Here is a 17,476-nt window from a genome sequence, read left to right as displayed (position 1 = left end):
CCTGCCTCAGCCTCGCCTAATCCTTAATGGCTCTCCACTGACCACACACTAAAATTAAAGAGTTTTAGTTTGCTTTATGGGTCCTTCAAAACTTGGTTCCAGTGTATCTTTCCAATTTTATTACTCACTCCTTTCCCTCTTTCTTCTTTGCTCGAGTCATAGCAAGTCACTGTTCAGCTCTTAGACTAACATGTTAAATATTTTCCTACTACTTTTGCAACTATGGTATCCTCAGCTTTGAGCCCCCTTTCTCTTTTTTTTTTTTTTTTCCCCTTGGCTAATTCACACACATCCTTAGGTCTCAGCTTAGACCTCACCAAACCCTCTCTCTCTCTGTAAAGTCATTTTACTAACTAAGGACACTTTCCACTCCATAGGACACGTAAGGGGAGCCCAGATAGTTAACAACAGCATTGTAAAATAGAGGAAACTGACATAGCAGGTTGGGGCAGCCACAAGATTCTCATTTGTTCAGTTAGCTGGTGTACAGAATGCTGTCTTACACTCTATTTCCTTTAGATTTCAGTTTCCAGTTAACATCTTTCCTCATTGGCAGTTCTTCTGGTGACACAAATTCTCTATCATCTGGATATCTTTGAATATAGATTCTTGGTTTGACCTCCACTGCAAAACATTTGCATTGTTTTCAATCTTCCATTCTTTCTGTAAGACAATGCAAGAAGGTTTGCAGCAGAAATGACTGGGTTATAGCCTTAACATAATCAGTGGATTGATCTCTGATGTGATTCCCAAACCTCTCTTGATTCTTGCCTAGGCTAACATGTTAGCATCTAACCCAGCAATTTCCTGCGGCTATACCTTCACTCTGCATTAAATGGTTCACTTACACATTTGGATTGCTGACTACATCATGAGCCCTGTGAAGACAAACAGTATTGTCTTGTTTGCCACTGTACATTTAGAACACAATCCCTAATATATTAAGCAGAAAGTCTCATAATAAGTATTTGTTGAATGAAGTACTATTACTACTAATATGAGCAAGGTGACAGAATGTTCAAGAGTTGGGCACTGGATTCATATTTTTGCCCTACTGTTTAACAGCTGAGAAAAGCTTGGCAAGGAAATTAACTTCTCTGTGTTTCAGTTTCTTCATCTTAATCCACCTAAAGTGCTTACAAAATCAACTGGCACATAATGAAAATCTTAGTAAAATTTTATTATAGTTACTATAATTTTTATAATGGTCAAATACCTCTAATTAGTTTTATAAGTTTGAATTTTGAGTATAGATTTTCTTAAACTACACAGCAGCATATTTGTACTTGGTAAGTCAGGTAGTCTAATGCCTTTTCCACCTAGGAAAGTGTGGGAATGCTAAGGTAGAAAACTATTGAGCACCTTAAGAGGGCAAATGATTGTGGTTAGTGTTAATAGTGTTTTAGATTTTACTTTTTGCAATACAATGGTTGGACTTAAGAAAATTATATAATTTCTTTGATATATGCTTTTGTTTTAGAAGGCAATTCTCAAACTTCAGTGTATATGAGCATCCTCTGGTAGCTTATAGAACTATCAATCACCAGCTTCTGACCTGGAGGTGGTTCTGGGTGGGGCTTGTGTCTGTGCACTTTTACCCAACTCTCCTTGAGATTGTGATGCATACCAAGGTTTGAGAACCTGGGGGCTTTAATAAAAGATAATTGGTTAAAATTAGCAACTACTATGACAAAATCACATGGTGGCATTGGGCTTAGCAGGAACTTCCTTTTGGGAGTTGCCTTCTAGAGGGGTTTTGAGTGATCTCTAGGAGATCTCTGCTGTTGGGGTGGCCTCCGGGGTCTGCTGTTACCTTCAGGGGAATCCAGGAGATGAAATGGCTCTACTTTAAATGGGAGTAACTGCTGGTACCAGCTCTGGGTTTGGCAGGCAAGGAAAAGAGACCCCTAACCAAGAGTTGCTACTGGAAATGCCATTAGGGATCCTGTTAGAAGTACTGCCTGGAGGAGCAGCAGCAGGTAGGAGCAATCCTTCTAGAAGGGCCCAGGAACCTCATCCAGAGTCAGCTAAAGAGTTTGTTAAAATGCAGATTCCTTGACCCTCCTCAAGACTTGAATCAAGATTTGCATTTTAAACATGTTATCACTGATTTTTCTGATGTATGTTAAAGAACAAGAGGAGGCTGAGTTGAGAAAAACCTTAATATACCAGCATGCCCCAGCCTCTACTTTCTGGAGTAGACAGGTGTCTGTTTTTCTACATTCTGCTTCCCTGTAATATGGCAAAATTGGAGGCTCAGACCCTCTGCATGGGCCCCCAGATTGACTCCTCAGACCTTAAATGGTCACCAGCCCTCAAAAATCAGCTGGAGGGGGTAACCCAGAAAAGATTTTTGTAAATCAAAGTATCATTTTGTTTGAGTTATTCAGTATTCTAGGCAGTTTCTGAGGACAACTGGAATGGACATTTGGTTTGCAAGAGCTGCCCAGGTAAAGATGATTTTTCTTTTGCAAGGAATCTCACCTATAGACAGGCCTTGGTCTAGATTCTTCCTGTTGGGTCCTTTGAGGGTGACAGGGCCATTGTGGCACACTTGGTTCAGGTGAGTGAAGCATTTTGGAGGTGACATCTACTCTTCTTATCTGCCAAACAAAGAGATGAGCCAGGGATGCCCCCCCACCCCCCCACCCCCGCCACCCCCCACCTGCAGGGAACATCACTGCATTGGTTTTCTGTCAGCCACTGTCGAGCACTGTAACTTGAAGAAATAAAAGGGGAGCTGGAGAGAGACATTTTCTAATGAGCTGTCGAAGAACTCTTTGGAGGGGCCCCACTGCCGGCTGGAAGCCTCCCACTGCCAGCCTGCTTCAGCCTTGACTTTGTTCCAATGCTATTAAGATAAAATCCTTGAGTTTCTCTCAGTGAAAAAGAAGTGGCCTGCAGCTGAGAGGCACAGACTCATAAGTAATTTCTCTTATTATATACTTCCAGTGCTTAATCACCATTTCACAGAGGAAGAGCCATCACAGCAGACTCCAGAATTTTGCCCTAGACAGGATGCAGATCCCTCACACTACAGCTTAATCAGTGTGTTTTCCTGGTTTGTCTAAGTGCAGGAGACCTGATGCAGTCAGGCTGAGTTGTAGGTGGCCTTCTGTTCCCAGTGATTTTTAGAACTGAATGGAGGGAGACTTTACAAAGTACTAATGCAGATCCTTCTAGAAGTGGAGTCTAATAGCATGGGTGAGTTATCTTGGGAACCAGAGAGGTTGGCAGAATTGATGCCAAGTATAAAGATGCGGGGGGGGGGGGAGGGAGAGGCGCAGGGCGCGAATAGGGATGGGAGGGTGGACCTAGAAACCAGAGCACACGCTTCCAGTAGTCCCAGGAGGAGAAGCTGACAGGTTAATATCAACAGTCATGAGTGCCCTGGCAGCTTTTGTTTAGAGTAGATATAATAGATTTGTTTTATTTTTGTCAGCCCACTATACTTTTCACTATAAAATTATGCATTTAAGATTATAATATTAAGGCCTGGGGGAGTAGCTCAGTGGTAGAGTGCTTGCTGAGTTTGATTCTCAGCACCACATAAAAATAAATAATTAAAATAAGGTTCTTGTGTCCATCAAGAACTAAAAATAATTTTTAAAAGATCATAATATTAAAATAATAATTATCTTAAATAGTCGATTATTTAGGATTATAGATGGTGTGACAGGCAATAGCTCTGGAAACAGCCTTTGAATAGCTACCCTATAGTACCTGAATATATTCTTGTAGAATATTTAGAAGTTTACACAGCAAAATGTCCCTTTCCCTCCCATTCCTATTTCCAGGGGTAACCACTGTCAAGGGTTTGGTGACTGTCCGACAGTGATCTTTGTAAATGTTTACATACTTGTGTATGTATATATACATAAACATATACACACTTTTCTTTTCCATAAATTAGATCACATATCATGTATTGTTATGTAACTGTGCTTTGTTTTGTTATGCTTCATAGTAGATATCTTAGAGATATTTCCGCAGTAGTACTTACAGATCTGCTCACTCATTTTAACTCAGCACAGAATTGCATTATATGGATGTATCCTGGTTGTGAAATCACTCACTCATTGGTAGACAGTAAAACTGTTTTCAATATGTTTGCTATCACAGTGTTGCAATGAGACTTCAGAACATACATCTTTGTACACGTATTTTGGCCGAATAGATTTTTAGAGGTAGAGGTACAGAGGCAATGGCAAAGCTCAAGCCATTTTCTAGTTCATTACCATTTCTACATTTTTTTATTTCATGATGTGTCATCTCATCTCCTGATGCCTCTCTACCAGCAGTTCTCAACCCTGGCAATGTTAGATCCACCTGAGGAACTTTCAAAATTACATATGCCCAAGCTGCACCCAGACCATTGAATCAGAATCTTCAGAAGCAGAAATAGCTCAGGTTTTAGATTTTCAGAAAACAATTTAAAAGTTCTAACATGCAGTGAGGATTGAGAATCATTGTCCTGAGCATTAAATAAAATAAAACAGAACTCTAGAGCACTTTCAGATAGTATAATCAATTATGGAAACAGAATCAGTTAATAGTCACTGGTTAATCTTTATTTGCTTACTCTGAAAATAGCTTGTGTAAATAAAATTGTGCAGGTGAAACTAAATATGATGTTTAATAATTCATACAGCACTTTCATCGTGTACAACCATAGAAACAAAATGATATACCCCATTTGTGTATAGAATCAAAATGCAGTCTGTAAAAAATTAAAAAAACAAAAAAAGAAAGAAAAAGAAAAAACTATCCTTTTTTATCCAGCCCCCTTTATTTTTAAATCTCAGAGCATGTTCAAAGCTGTAAGATGGGCCAGGAATGACTTTGTCCATTTTACAGTCCAGAAAGTTGACTGAGGCTTTCTTGTGTCTCAGAAAAATCTGAGGAGCTTAAAATTCAGATTCTGATTTAGTAGGCCTGGGGAGGGACCTGAGAGTTTGCATTTCTAACAAGCCCCTAGGGGGCACTATGCTGCTGGACTGTGATTAGTAAGCACCACGAAGAGAGGTAGTGAGCTCCGTACAATGGAGAACCAAATTCCATAGAAGAAACTAGGTGTCAGTGAAATGATAAATACTTTGTATAACAGAGGAGTGGAAAGAGAAGAGAGTACGGGGTGGGGAACGAAGAGGCACTTCCTCTACTCAGCTACAAAGATGCCCTTCATCCTGCAGTCCCATGGCCTAAACGGGGGCACCTCCTAAAGGGCGTGAACAGCACTGCAAGGCTGCTGGCATCCTACCCTCTCTATGTAATACTGGAGCTTCCCCAGTATTGTCTCTTGCTTTTGATTTTAACGTTCCCTTCGGAGGGGGCTTTGGGGGAGGGCTGATGGGAACCCAGGGACCCCTCACTGCTCATCCCACTACCTTCCCTGCCTCTATTGCAGCCCAGTTCCACCCTGGGGAACCAGAGTTTCCCACCGTGAACTTGACCTGTTTCTGCCCATCACCCACCCTTTCAGTACACTGGCCTCCCAGAGAAGATTTTGTGGCCCAGTTTGGCTCCCACGTCGTCACACACAGAGAAGGTGCTGTCTCTTGTTGATGTCTACTTACCGTCAACGGCAGGGCTGTCCACTTTGGGCAGTGCCAGTCACCAATTTCCATTTCAACCTTTAGGGATTCTTGTCCTACATGGATAAGAATAATAAAGACAAATAAATGTTTCTGGTTCTCCCTTTTCTTGATATTTGTTTCTTTATTTAACTCAACAAAGACCTTTGTTACACAGAGTAAACTTCTTATTTTCCTCACATTTCTCAACTGGATAAAAATACCTATATCTTACTAAATGCAAATTATATTTTTTAAAGTGATGTTTTGCACTTTTGGAACAAAGAATTAGAAGCAAGCATAAAATAAAACAAAATAAGTTAAAAATATTATTTTTAATGGACAAATTTCTCTTGACAACATGGGCTGCCAAAATGGATTCCAGAAGTTTAGAATTAATACTTGTAATCAGTAGCGTCTAAGAGTGTGGACAGGGGAGGAATTGAACTGCAATGTTATCCCTGCTGGAGGGAATATTCTGAGGGGAAAAGATCTGGCCTCAACTAGATTAATTCCCTGTAAAATATGCTTTCCTAGACCTTTTCATAAAGATTTGTAGCACATAGCATGGCTGCATCTTAGTAATTTAATTTGTGCAATGTTCTTATTATCTCTATTCCCTATTAGATTATAGAATCTATTTGTTTACTTTGTTATCCTTAGCACCTAGCACAATGTTGGCACATAGTCATTTGTCAATAAATATTTATGGTATGAATGAAGAAATCATGGAAAGCCTTGATATTAAGTTATGGGATGAAATTAAACTAAGGTTAAAACTAAAATTGAACAAAATCCAAACAAACAAAAAACAACTCTCAAGAAGTCTTCAAAGCTTAGGAACAAAAGAAGGAGATCTGACTGGAAAAACTGGAGAATAATTTCTCTTGTTATATGGAAGATTTTTTAAGAACATATTTTTTATTTGTAGGTGGACATAATGCCTTTATTTTATTTTTATGTGGTGCTGAGGGTTGAATCCAGGGCCTCACTTGTGCTGTGTGCTAGGTGAGCGCACTACCACTGAGCCACAACCCCAGCCCTATATGGAAGACACCCCCCCCACACACCACCTTACCGCTTTAAGTTTGTTATATAATTCTTTATAAGCCCTCACTCCTCTTCCATTTTTAGAGAAAGCTGTTTCTCTGTTCTGAACTTGGGACTATTGTCTTGGAAATTAATATGACCTCATCATAGGAACAAGGACCTCCCACATACTTTTTAAGCACAATTAGTGACTTAATGATTTACTCTAAAATGTTTTTCTAAAATATGCTCTATCTGAAAGGGAGATTATGAGAATGATTTTCAAGCATGCTTTGATATAAAACATTCTGGGTTCCCTGGGACAAAAGCGAAATATAATTTCAAAAACAGTACCACCAAGGCTAGGAATGTAACTCAGTTGGTAGAGTGCTTGCCCTGGGTTCAATCCCCAGCATCACGTTAAAAACAAAACAAACAAAACAGTACCGCCTCATTCATTCTTCTAAAAACTTTTTTTTTCCCCCAATACTTGGAATTGAACCCAGGTGTGCTTTTCCATTGATCTACATCCAGTCCTTTTAATTTTTTAGTTTGAGATAGACTTGGCTAAGCTGCTGAGGGTCTGGCTAAGTAGCTGAGGCTGGCCTGGAACTTGCCATCCTGCCTCACCCTCCCTAGTGGCTGGAATTACAGGTGTGCACCACCAAGCCCGGAACTATTCATTTCTTTCATTCAATAAATTCTTGTCACATGGGGGGGGGTACAGTGGAGAAGAGTGAGACTGCCTGTGTGCCTATCTCTGTATCTAGTTGTGTCATTTTGGCAAATTGCTTAACTGCTTTTTGCCTCAGTTGCCTCGTCTGTTAAATGGGCTAACATGACCACTGACTTCAGTGTTATATAATTTTATTGAGTTAGTGTTTGTAAAACACTTATAACAGTACCTGGGAAGTAGTAAGCAGTGTATAAAGGTGTTAAAATACGGCCCAGTAATATCAAGGCAGGTATTAAACACCATAGTCTCCCAATAGCTATCTTAATTTTGTATTCTTGTGAAGTTTCTTTCAAATCTGTTTATTTTCAATTAAAAACTTGATTTTTGGTATATAAGAATAATAGTCATCTACTATTTTCTATTAAAGCAATTCTACAATGCATAACTATATACCTATCTTTGTAAACTCATATAAATTTCTTTAGGATAGATTCTTAGGGTAAAAATAGTGAACTGGCATCATTGAATATGTTATATATCAAGCCCTAATCAATAGGGAGTTTTGCATCAATTCTACTGTAGATGTCATCCTTATTAATTTCCTCAGTCGATATTTACTGAGTAAATTCTAGATGTCAGGAGCTATTCAAGTTCCTAGGATACAGTGTCTTGGAATTCATATTTTTAAAAATCTCTATTTTACTAACAAGTGATTTTCAATAGCTTCCTAAATTTCCAGATCAGCTCTAAACTGATTCATACCACATTATTCTTTATTAAAAACACCTTCTCATAACTTCTGAAGTTTTAAATTGCTACATGTAGAGTGCTTTCAAAAACTAAAGTTTTCCTTCCTTCTATTTATTATTCTGAGCAGCTATCTTAATTTTGTATTCTTGTGAAGTTTCTTTCAAACCTGTTTTATTTTCAATTAAAAACTTGATTTTTAGTATATAATAGTCATCTACTATTTTCTATTAAAGCAATTCTACAATGCATAACTATATACCTATCTTTGTAAACTCATATAAATTTCTTTAGGATAGATTCTTAGGGTAAAAATTCCTTGGTCAAATGGCACATGCATTTTGAATGATATTATCAAAACACTCTAAGAAAAGACTTTATCAATTGTCATTATTCCCAACAATGCATATCAGTACTCTTTCCTTAAACATAATTTTATCAATATTTAAAATTTTTGTCAGTCTGGTGGGAAAATTGATAAATTAGTATGATTTCAATTTAATAATGAGGATGATTTTGAGCATATTTATTATCCAGTTGTATTTATGATTGATTTCTTTATATCCTTGTTTTTCTATCAATACAATGAATCTACTATATAGTAGATGTGACTGATAAGCATGTTGAAAATACTTTTCAAAGTTATTGTTATTCCCAAATTTTATTTATGATGTCTATCACCATACAAAGTCAATTGTTTTCTCTATGGTTTCTGAGATCGGTCATGATTAGGAAAGTCTATTCTACCTTAATACTCTTTAAGGTTATTTTCCATATTTTGTTTGTAATTTAAAATATTTAAACATTATGTCCATCTAGAGTTTATTCTTATGCTTGTTGCAAAGGAGAAGCTGTTTAAAATCTCAAATGAATCTGACATGATAATTTATGGTTATAATATTAGATGAAGTCTGTGTTGAAAAGGAGGATTGTTTCTAAAAACATATTGAGAGTTAAATATAGTCATGCCATACTGAGAGAATTCCAGAAACACATATATCTAGAGGCAGTGCATGATCATTTTTTTTTGGGGGGGGACAGTTTCTCTTGGCAATTCAGTCTTCACACATACCAACTAAATAAAAATACTACTTTGATAGCAATAACCATTTTTAAAAATCCGTTGTTTTCAGTAATTAACAGAAGTCAGATATTATGAAAATCAAATAATTGGCAAGAGAGTGTGTATTTCTAACCTAATCTTTTCCTTCTTGTAAACGTTTAATTATATGCTAGACATAAATGGTCCATGAAAGCATTTTATAGAGGCACCTCCTTTCCTGGCATCTATTCCTGGGTTTATAGGAAATGGCTAGTCTACAGATTAGAGATCCCATGAGCACTTTCTTCTCTGTAGTCTGGAGTTGGGAAGAACCTCTATGAGGAGAGGATGAATTAAAAGAGTAGAAGTGTTTTATGACCTAGCTCCACATATCCCCTGCCACACAGAAGTCCTATATTCTTTTCTTGTTTTGCTCCATCAGTAAAGAAACTCTTTGGAAAGCAGAGACTAGTGATGTGAAGGCAGTTATTCAGTTACTAAGAGTTCATTCTGGATGCAAAAGTTCTAGAGATCTGTTACACAATAATATGCATATGATTAACACTATTGTACTGTACATTTAAAAAGGTTACAATGGTAAATATTATGTGTCTTTTACTACAATTTTTTAAAAGTTAATTATGCATTGTAATTTTTTTTTTTTTTTTTTTGTAGTGGGGATTGAACCCAGGGGCACTTAACCACTGAGCTATATCCCCAGCCCTTTTTATTTTTCTATTTTTTATTTTCAGACAGGTCTTGCTAAGTTGCTTAGAGCCTTGCTAAGTTGCTGAGGCTGGCCTTGACCTTGTGATCCTCTTGCCTCAGCCTCTGAGTTGCTGGGATTACAGGTGTCCACCATCATGCTGGGCTGCACTGTTGTTTGTTTTTTAATCAGTCCACAAATATTTGAGTTCTATTATGTATCTTGTTATTCTAGAAGATACCAAGAAATGTATCTGATGATTTCAGATCTTAAGAAACTAGTGATTAAATTGAAAGAAAAAGTTAATTACATACAACAATTAACTAACACCTCAGGTAACGTAATGATACCAAATGAGGGGGAGTTTAGAATAGATAGGACTCTCTTAGGGCTATAGTGATAAACATATTTGTTAGTTATTTAAATGGGTTTCAAAGCATTTTAATATGCATTTTCTAAATGGATCCTTTTAATACTTTTAGGAGTTATTATCTTTGTTTAACGGATGAGGAAACAAAGACTCAGAAGTTGTCATTTGCTCAAGTTTACGTGGTAGAACTAGGAACTAGACTCATTGTTTTTCAGCTCTTATTCCTGGTGAGATTTGTTTAAATTGGCATTGAAGTTTTGTGCTAGAAACATTTTCAGAGCTAGTGTAGAACCCAAACGCGCTAGGAATACTGTGGTTAGATATTTGCTAAAATTAAAATAATTATCTCTTCTCTGTCTTCCTGCCTTAGAGCATGGAGTAACTTTTAGTACAAATATCACAGATTATTTTTTCTCCAATCATACTGTGAAAGAGCAAGGACTAGCATAAGCATATTCAATTGCACTGTTTTACACGTAGCCCTTTCATCAATTTCAGTCCCACGTTAGATGTTCCTTTACCATCATCTGACATCATTCTTCAAAGTCACAATACATGTGCTATTTTTGAGATAGTTCTGATCTGACCCAGGTATGACAGAATAAAGATAGTAGGAATTCAGAAGCAATCACCAGGGCTAAGACCAAATGCCTTACACACATTTAAAAAACCACATTCTGCTACTTCATAGGTTAACTTCTATCTGGAAAGAACATTAGGTCTGTTCATACAATAACCCTATCTGATTCCCTGGAGTCAAGTTTCTGTTTACCCACAGCCCAAGTCAGCGGGACAACTAAAACCTGTGCTTTTCACCAATTACATTGTTCACCACTTCAAGGCAATATAAGCTCTGTTCTTTCTACAAAATCACCTAAACAATAAGAAAAAGGCTCTCTCTCTCTCTTTTTTTTTCCAGAAAGAGGTTGTGGTAAAACTGAACACACAGACACAGTGGTCAGGGTCTTTGCTTTTATTTTCCTACCTGAGAATGCTTAGCATTTTGAAAAAGAGGGACAGTGCTGCCCTCTACTGCTAGATGTTAAAAGCATTAGAAATGGAACCCTGCTGGCTTTGGGCAAGATTAAGCCAATCTAAACCATGTTTCAATTGTTTTAAAGACTGTCTTGTTCTTGGCAAACACATAGAAATTTGATTCTTTCCTTATTTCTTCATTTTTATTTCTCTTGTACCAAAGCCCCTCAGAGGATAAAGCTTTAGAAGGGGGATAAAGCTTTAGAAGGGGGATAAAGCTTTAGAAGTAAGACACTATCTGTGATGCGTTTAGGAACAGGGCAAGAAAAGGTAGACTTCTTCTGACTTTAAGGCTTATAGCCTTCCCATTCTTTTGTGAACTGGAGTGTCTTCATTTGATTTTTTCTCAGGTAATCCATTTCTTTCTTTGTGTTTTATTTTGTTGTTGTTGTTTGTTTTTGAGTGGGGATGACAGTTACTCTGCTGTTGTGAAAGTAATGGAATGGTATTTAGAAAACACTTTTCTCCCCCACTGGAAAACAACTTTTATTGAGATCCCACCAGCTGCACAGCCTGTCCCTGACATTAAGTGCCTTCTGGAAGCTTCTCAATCCTGTCATTTTAAAGTGGTACTATGAACACCTTTTTTCTCCTCCATTGTGTAGAATTGGCCATGACCAAACCTGGAATTGGTGATGATAAACTTAAGGTTGATCTCCTTTAGATCTGTTCCATACCAGCAAGGACATGTGGAGGGTGAGCAACTGCTTCTTGGGCCTCACCACACAGACCTTCAGGATGACAAAGTCATAGGGTCATTTCACCATAGCCAGTAAAACCACCGAGAGGGTTGATGCTCTTTTCAGACAGGTATCATCAATGGAGATGTTGTTTTTGATCAGTTTGCTGTCCTTGATGAGGTAGCCCTAATCAATCTTGTAGATCTTGTTGATCTCAGTGTGGTGGTGGTAGCCCTCTGTCCAAATCTTGCCACAGAGAAAGCCTCATGGACAGCGGGTGCCATGCTCCAATACAGGCAATCTTGCACAACCCTCATGGGTCTTATGGGGCAGTTTCTTGGTGTACCAGCAACTGGTGACTCCTTTGTACCATTTGCCTTTGATCACCCCCATGACATTGATTATCTTATCCTGCTTAAGCACCTGGTTCATGGGGACATGCTGCTCTAGCCTCTGCTGAGATCAGTCAGTTTTATGGGCCATAGTACCCCTCATTCACCTGGATCTCCATCAGGTGGGCCTTCTGCCATAGAGTAAGCAGGTGCATCTGGGTGTGGGCAATAATGCAGATGACCTGGCAGAACTTCTTCAAGCTGCTGAAGTCCTTCTCCAGCTGCTTCTTGTCCCTGTCATCCTGCCATTTCTTGCAGTATTTTGTGAAGGCCTTCTTCTTAGGTCTATGCCAGTTCTTATGTTAGTGCATTTTGAGCTCATGTGCACTAATATACTCTGCATAGATGGTCTTGAAGGTTCTGAGACCTCCAGAGGTTTCCACATAGCACACGATGCCTACAGCCACCACAGGTGGTGTCTCCACAGTGGTCACAGAGCCTTCACAACTTCCTTTTTGTTCACCGTGGATCTCGTGTGGATCATGCCAACCTTGTAGCCCAGAAAGGCTGTGGGGTGGATGGGCTTGGAGGGATCCATTTTCCAAAGGGAAGCTCCTCACCTTCCCACGATGCCTGCTGCTGCACTACTAAGGAAAAAAGCCCAGGGATCCATGTCTGGGAGCAGAGAACTTCTTATGAGACATCGAAGCATCAAGTCCCATTGATAAAGACGTAAGAACTTTTCTACTCTTCAGAAAAAGACTGTATGGAAATACGTAGGGCTATTATTAATATACTTACATTTTAATTAATTAGATTAATGTTTCCCATTTAAAAACATGGAATGCATGCCTGCAAAAGGCCAGAGCAGACAGATTTCAAAGAGCGTTAGCCTATGACGCTATAGCTAGGCAATATCTGTAACAATAATCATATTTCCACAACTGTGTTAAATATGCATATATCCTCTCTATATATGTATGTATATATATATATACATGTAAATATATATAATTACTATTTACAGGTATGAATACTAAAACTGACGTATTAAGTAATTTACTCGGAGTTTCAAAACTAGTAAGAAGCAAAGTTACAATTTTATTCCAGGTCCAACCCTATGCTGCTTATCATTCACACACACAAAAAATTAAATAAATTTCAAAGTGCTTGGAAAAAATACCTGTGATAATGATGATGAGGAGGATGATCCCCATGAATACTTATTGAGGTCTTATTTAAAAAGAGTTTTACATGAAATAATTTAATTACATGAATTCATTTAATCTTCATTATAACACTGTGAAGAATTATTATCCTCATGTTATAGATGAGGAAACTGAGGTATACAGAAGAAATTGAGTTCCAGAGGTCATGCTTTTAACCCTTATACTATACTGTTTTTAAGGTAAAGTACAAAAACTATACAGCACAATACTTTCTAAATGGTGCTCCGGAACAAGTAGGTGAAACCATCAAAAGTTCTCGGTCCTGTTGTATCTCTGTTAAACAAAGGTCTCCCTGCCACCCATCCTTAAGGGCTTTGAACCCAGGGGTGCTTTACCCCTGATTTACATCACCAGTACTTTTTATTTTTTGTTTTGAGACAGGGTTTCACCAAGTTGCTAAGGCTGACCTTCAGTCATGATCCTCCTGCCTGAGCCTCCTGAATAGCTGAGAATTTGTAGGCATGCATTTTCATGTCTAGCACAGTAGCTTTAAATAAAGTTCCAGGCCCAAATATGTGCATGTCAAGTTCAGTTCAAGAACTAACTCTAGACCATGTCCACTCGAGGACTCATTGGATATGCCTTTGAGACAAGAAGCAAGAACCCTTGCTGGGTCCAGTCCATGTGTATAGGTCAGGAAAGGGGTCATATACAAGGGAGAGAGGTGGAGAATCAGGGAGATAGGATTCCACCGAGACTCACCCAGGATACAAACTAGTTAATTTGAAGATAGAGGTTAATCAGCAAACAGGATCCTCAGCAAGAGAATCCTCATTTCAGTGGGAGAATAGCACCCCCTGAGTGGGGCTCCATGCTTATCTTACTGCCCACTGTTCAGTCACACTATAACTCTTTTTTTTTTTTGGTCCCAGGGATTGAACCCACGGGCACTTAACCACTGAGCTACATCCCAGCCAATTTATTATATTTTATTTAGAGATGGGGCCTCACTGAGTTGCTTAGGGTCTTGATAAGATGCTAAGGCTGGCTTTGAACTCGGGATCCTACTGCCTTAGCCTCCCGAGCCACTGGGATTACAGGCATGTGCCACAGCACCTGGCCACACTATAACTCTCAAATAGATCTCTTATAGCATTTTCCCCCCAGAACTGGGCTTGAACCCAGGACATCACACACACTAGGCAAGCATTCTACCACTGATCTACATCCCTAGCCCTTTTTATTTTTATTTTGAGTCAGGGTCTCACTAACTTGCCAAGGCTAACTTCCAATTTTTGATCCTACTGCTTCAGCCTCCCAAGTAGCTGGGATTAGAGACACATACCACCGTGCCCAGCCACAACTTTGATTTTTAAAGAAACATTTGTTCATCATACAACTCAGTTTCCAAATAATACCCTACCCTTAGTGACAGCATAGGCCCAAATATAACCATCCCAAAGCATTTTGTGCTTGAGTGCAAAAAGTGAAAACTCCTCCCACCCCTGACTAGTTCCTATGTTTAGAACTCCTGGGTATTCTCAGGGGCAAGACTGAGTAAAAGAAACTGGTGTGGATTTGCTTAGAGGTTCAGGCTGTGCCCATGCTGTCCTGCCTCTTACATTCTGTGACAGCCCTGAACATTTCAGATTTTTCAAGAGAGTATATTCTAAGGAAATTCATTATAGATACAGCTGTTGCTGTGTGGGCTCTTAGTTCCTGTTTTCCAGTTCTTGTGAGAAGAGGGGGGAAAGTCAGAAGGAATACAGTAGGCAGAATACTTGAACAGATAGTTTTAAGGAAGTCAGGAAGCAATGAGAACGTCAGCCCCTTTTCTTCTGACCCTTAATGCCCATTCCCTAGACACTCACTTTACCTGGCTGCCTACCTGTCTGTGTCGTATTAGACTCTCATGAGTCTAATACTTTGCTTCAGCAAGGAGGCAGTGTTGAGTCAATTCTAAGTCAAAGTGTTAAATTTAGCAATGACTTGGAAGGTATTTTGTTTATTTCAAGGTTGGTATTTTACTTAAGGGGGCAGACTATGGGGCTCAAGACAGAACAGTACTGAACTTAATCTCTAAAATCCTCTCATTCCTGAGGAAAAGAGTTGGAGACTTGGATCCCATATGATATATAGGATTCTCTTCTTGCCCCTACCCATCCTCAGTAACTGCCCTTTCTAAAATTCAGAGTGGATATTATGGGGACATGAAGAAAAACTTCATATGACACTTTCTTTGTCCCTATCAGCATTGGCTTGATTATGGAGTTGCTTACTCTGTCAATAATATTTATCGGGTCTTAGCTAAATTGGTAGTATTTAGGCAAACCGTTCTTGTTTTTCTTGCTGAGAGTGACGCAGAGAGTGACCATGATATTGTTGGCCAATGCTGTAAAGATCATACTTATAAATCAAATTTTGGGAGGGCAAGCCTGTGGAACATCCCTCTCAGCAGTTGCCCTCTGCCTCTACCTTTGGAGGCACTGAAAGTTCATTGTCGTTTGACCTTCAGTGCTACCTTGCAATCTTTGGAGGAAGGTGTTATTAATGAAACACTGAGGGCAGCTACCTTTAGAACCTGAGGCAAAGTTTCTGAAAAAGAAGTAGATGATACAAAAGGTCAGCAGGTGTTAACGCAAAGTACTTTGGCTTATATTTTGAATGGAAAATTCATTTTAAGATTTGTCATATTATCAGATGATTAGAGTTCATGACATTGTTTTCTTCAGAAACACCAAGAGAACTAATTCTAGCATTTGTTGTTAGTAAGTACAAGAAACTGAGGGAGACTTATACAGGTTAAATCCCTGGCCAAAAGGCATATCATATCTACATGGGGTGAGGCAGATGTACAATAACAATAGTTAACATTTGCCGAGTGCTTATTATATGCAACTAAACACTTAATGTGTATTAACTCACATAATCCCCACAACAACCCTGAGGAAAATACCATTATTTCCACTTTATATAGTGGGAACAAAGAGGTTAAATAACTTGCCTAAACCTGCCCCAGTTAGTAAGAGAAAAACCATACTGCAAACTTAGGTAGTATGGCTCTGGATCCAGGTTTCTCACCATAGGACATTTCCTAAAATTATAATATGGCCAACAAAGTACAGAAGCACAGGAAAACGATTCTAAGGGGTTAAAGGAGGCTTTATGGAGAATTGACATTTGCTGTTGATCTTCAAGGTCAACAGGTGGAAAAGGGGACTGGTGAGGAAAACACTCAGAGGAAAGAATAGCCGGACAAAAAGGGATGACAGCAAAATCTGGTCGAGTCGGGGGACAGCAGCAGAGGGAGGCTGCGCCCAGGGTTTTGTTTTGTTTTGTTTTTAATATTTTTTTAGTTGTAGGTAGACACAATACCTTTATTTACTTATTTCTATGTGGTGCTGAGGATCGCATCCAGTGCTTTACACGTGCTAGGGAAGCGCTCTACCACTGAGCCACGACTCCAGCCTCCTCCTCGAGGTTCTTGAAGGTCCTTGAGGACCAGGACCTTCTCTATAAGGAAATGCGGAGCTAAATTCTCAAACCAGAAGAGCGGCAGGAAGGGATTAGTGATCACCTGTCGGTTTTAGAAGGATCTTCCTGTCAGCAACCAAGGCAGGCAGCACACCCACATTTCTTTCTGGGGGAAACACCCGGCGGGGACGGTCAAGGTCGCCCGCGTGGCCTCCGGAGCTGCACGTCCTGGCTGAAGACGCCCATCCCGCGTACAAACGCCGGGGATTTGGCTGCCAGCCCGGCCTGGCCGGGTCAGGAACGTGCGCGCTGCCGGGCCTGGCAGCGAGAACACCTGCTCAGCGGGTACAGGAAGACCCGTCCTCTGGAATTCCCGCTGGCCACCTCCCGCTTGTCTTCCAGCCCTGGAAGGTCAAGGAGGCTCCCGCGTGGGGACTCCGGCCGCTCGGCCCCTCCTCTCAGCCCCCAAGGAATAAAAGCCTCAGTGATTGGAGCACGCTCTGCCAATCAACCCTAGTCTCCCCCCACATCTCGGTCGGCGTAAATAGCATTGGTTGCATCATTGCCGGCCTCCAATAAGATTCTCTTCTTGGATTGGCTAACAGCACCCCCTCCCTCCTCGCTGGTCTTAGTCAGGAGCTCG

General features: G+C 39.6%; 1 long non-coding RNA gene and 1 pseudogene across 1 annotated transcript; both read right to left on the bottom strand.

Moving 5' to 3' along the window:
- Positions 1-228: 228 nt before the first annotated feature.
- On the bottom strand, positions 229-17,259 carry LOC124985960 (uncharacterized). Its single transcript, XR_007108898.1, has 4 exons — positions 16,937-17,259; positions 5,577-5,650; positions 2,485-2,603; positions 229-663 (listed from the first exon to the last, which is right to left on the bottom strand). It is a non-coding gene; the product is annotated as an uncharacterized LOC124985960 (long non-coding RNA).
- On the bottom strand, positions 11,116-12,894 carry LOC124985958 (60S ribosomal protein L3-like; annotated as a pseudogene).
- Positions 17,260-17,476: the final 217 nt, after the last annotated feature.

The sequence above is a fragment of the Sciurus carolinensis genome, chromosome 5 (assembly GCF_902686445.1).
Source record: "Sciurus carolinensis chromosome 5, mSciCar1.2, whole genome shotgun sequence".
NCBI classification, from domain to species: domain Eukaryota; kingdom Metazoa; phylum Chordata; class Mammalia; order Rodentia; family Sciuridae; genus Sciurus; species Sciurus carolinensis.
Note: the sequence above shows the minus strand (reverse complement) of the source record. Positions and strands in the feature narration are given on the sequence as shown.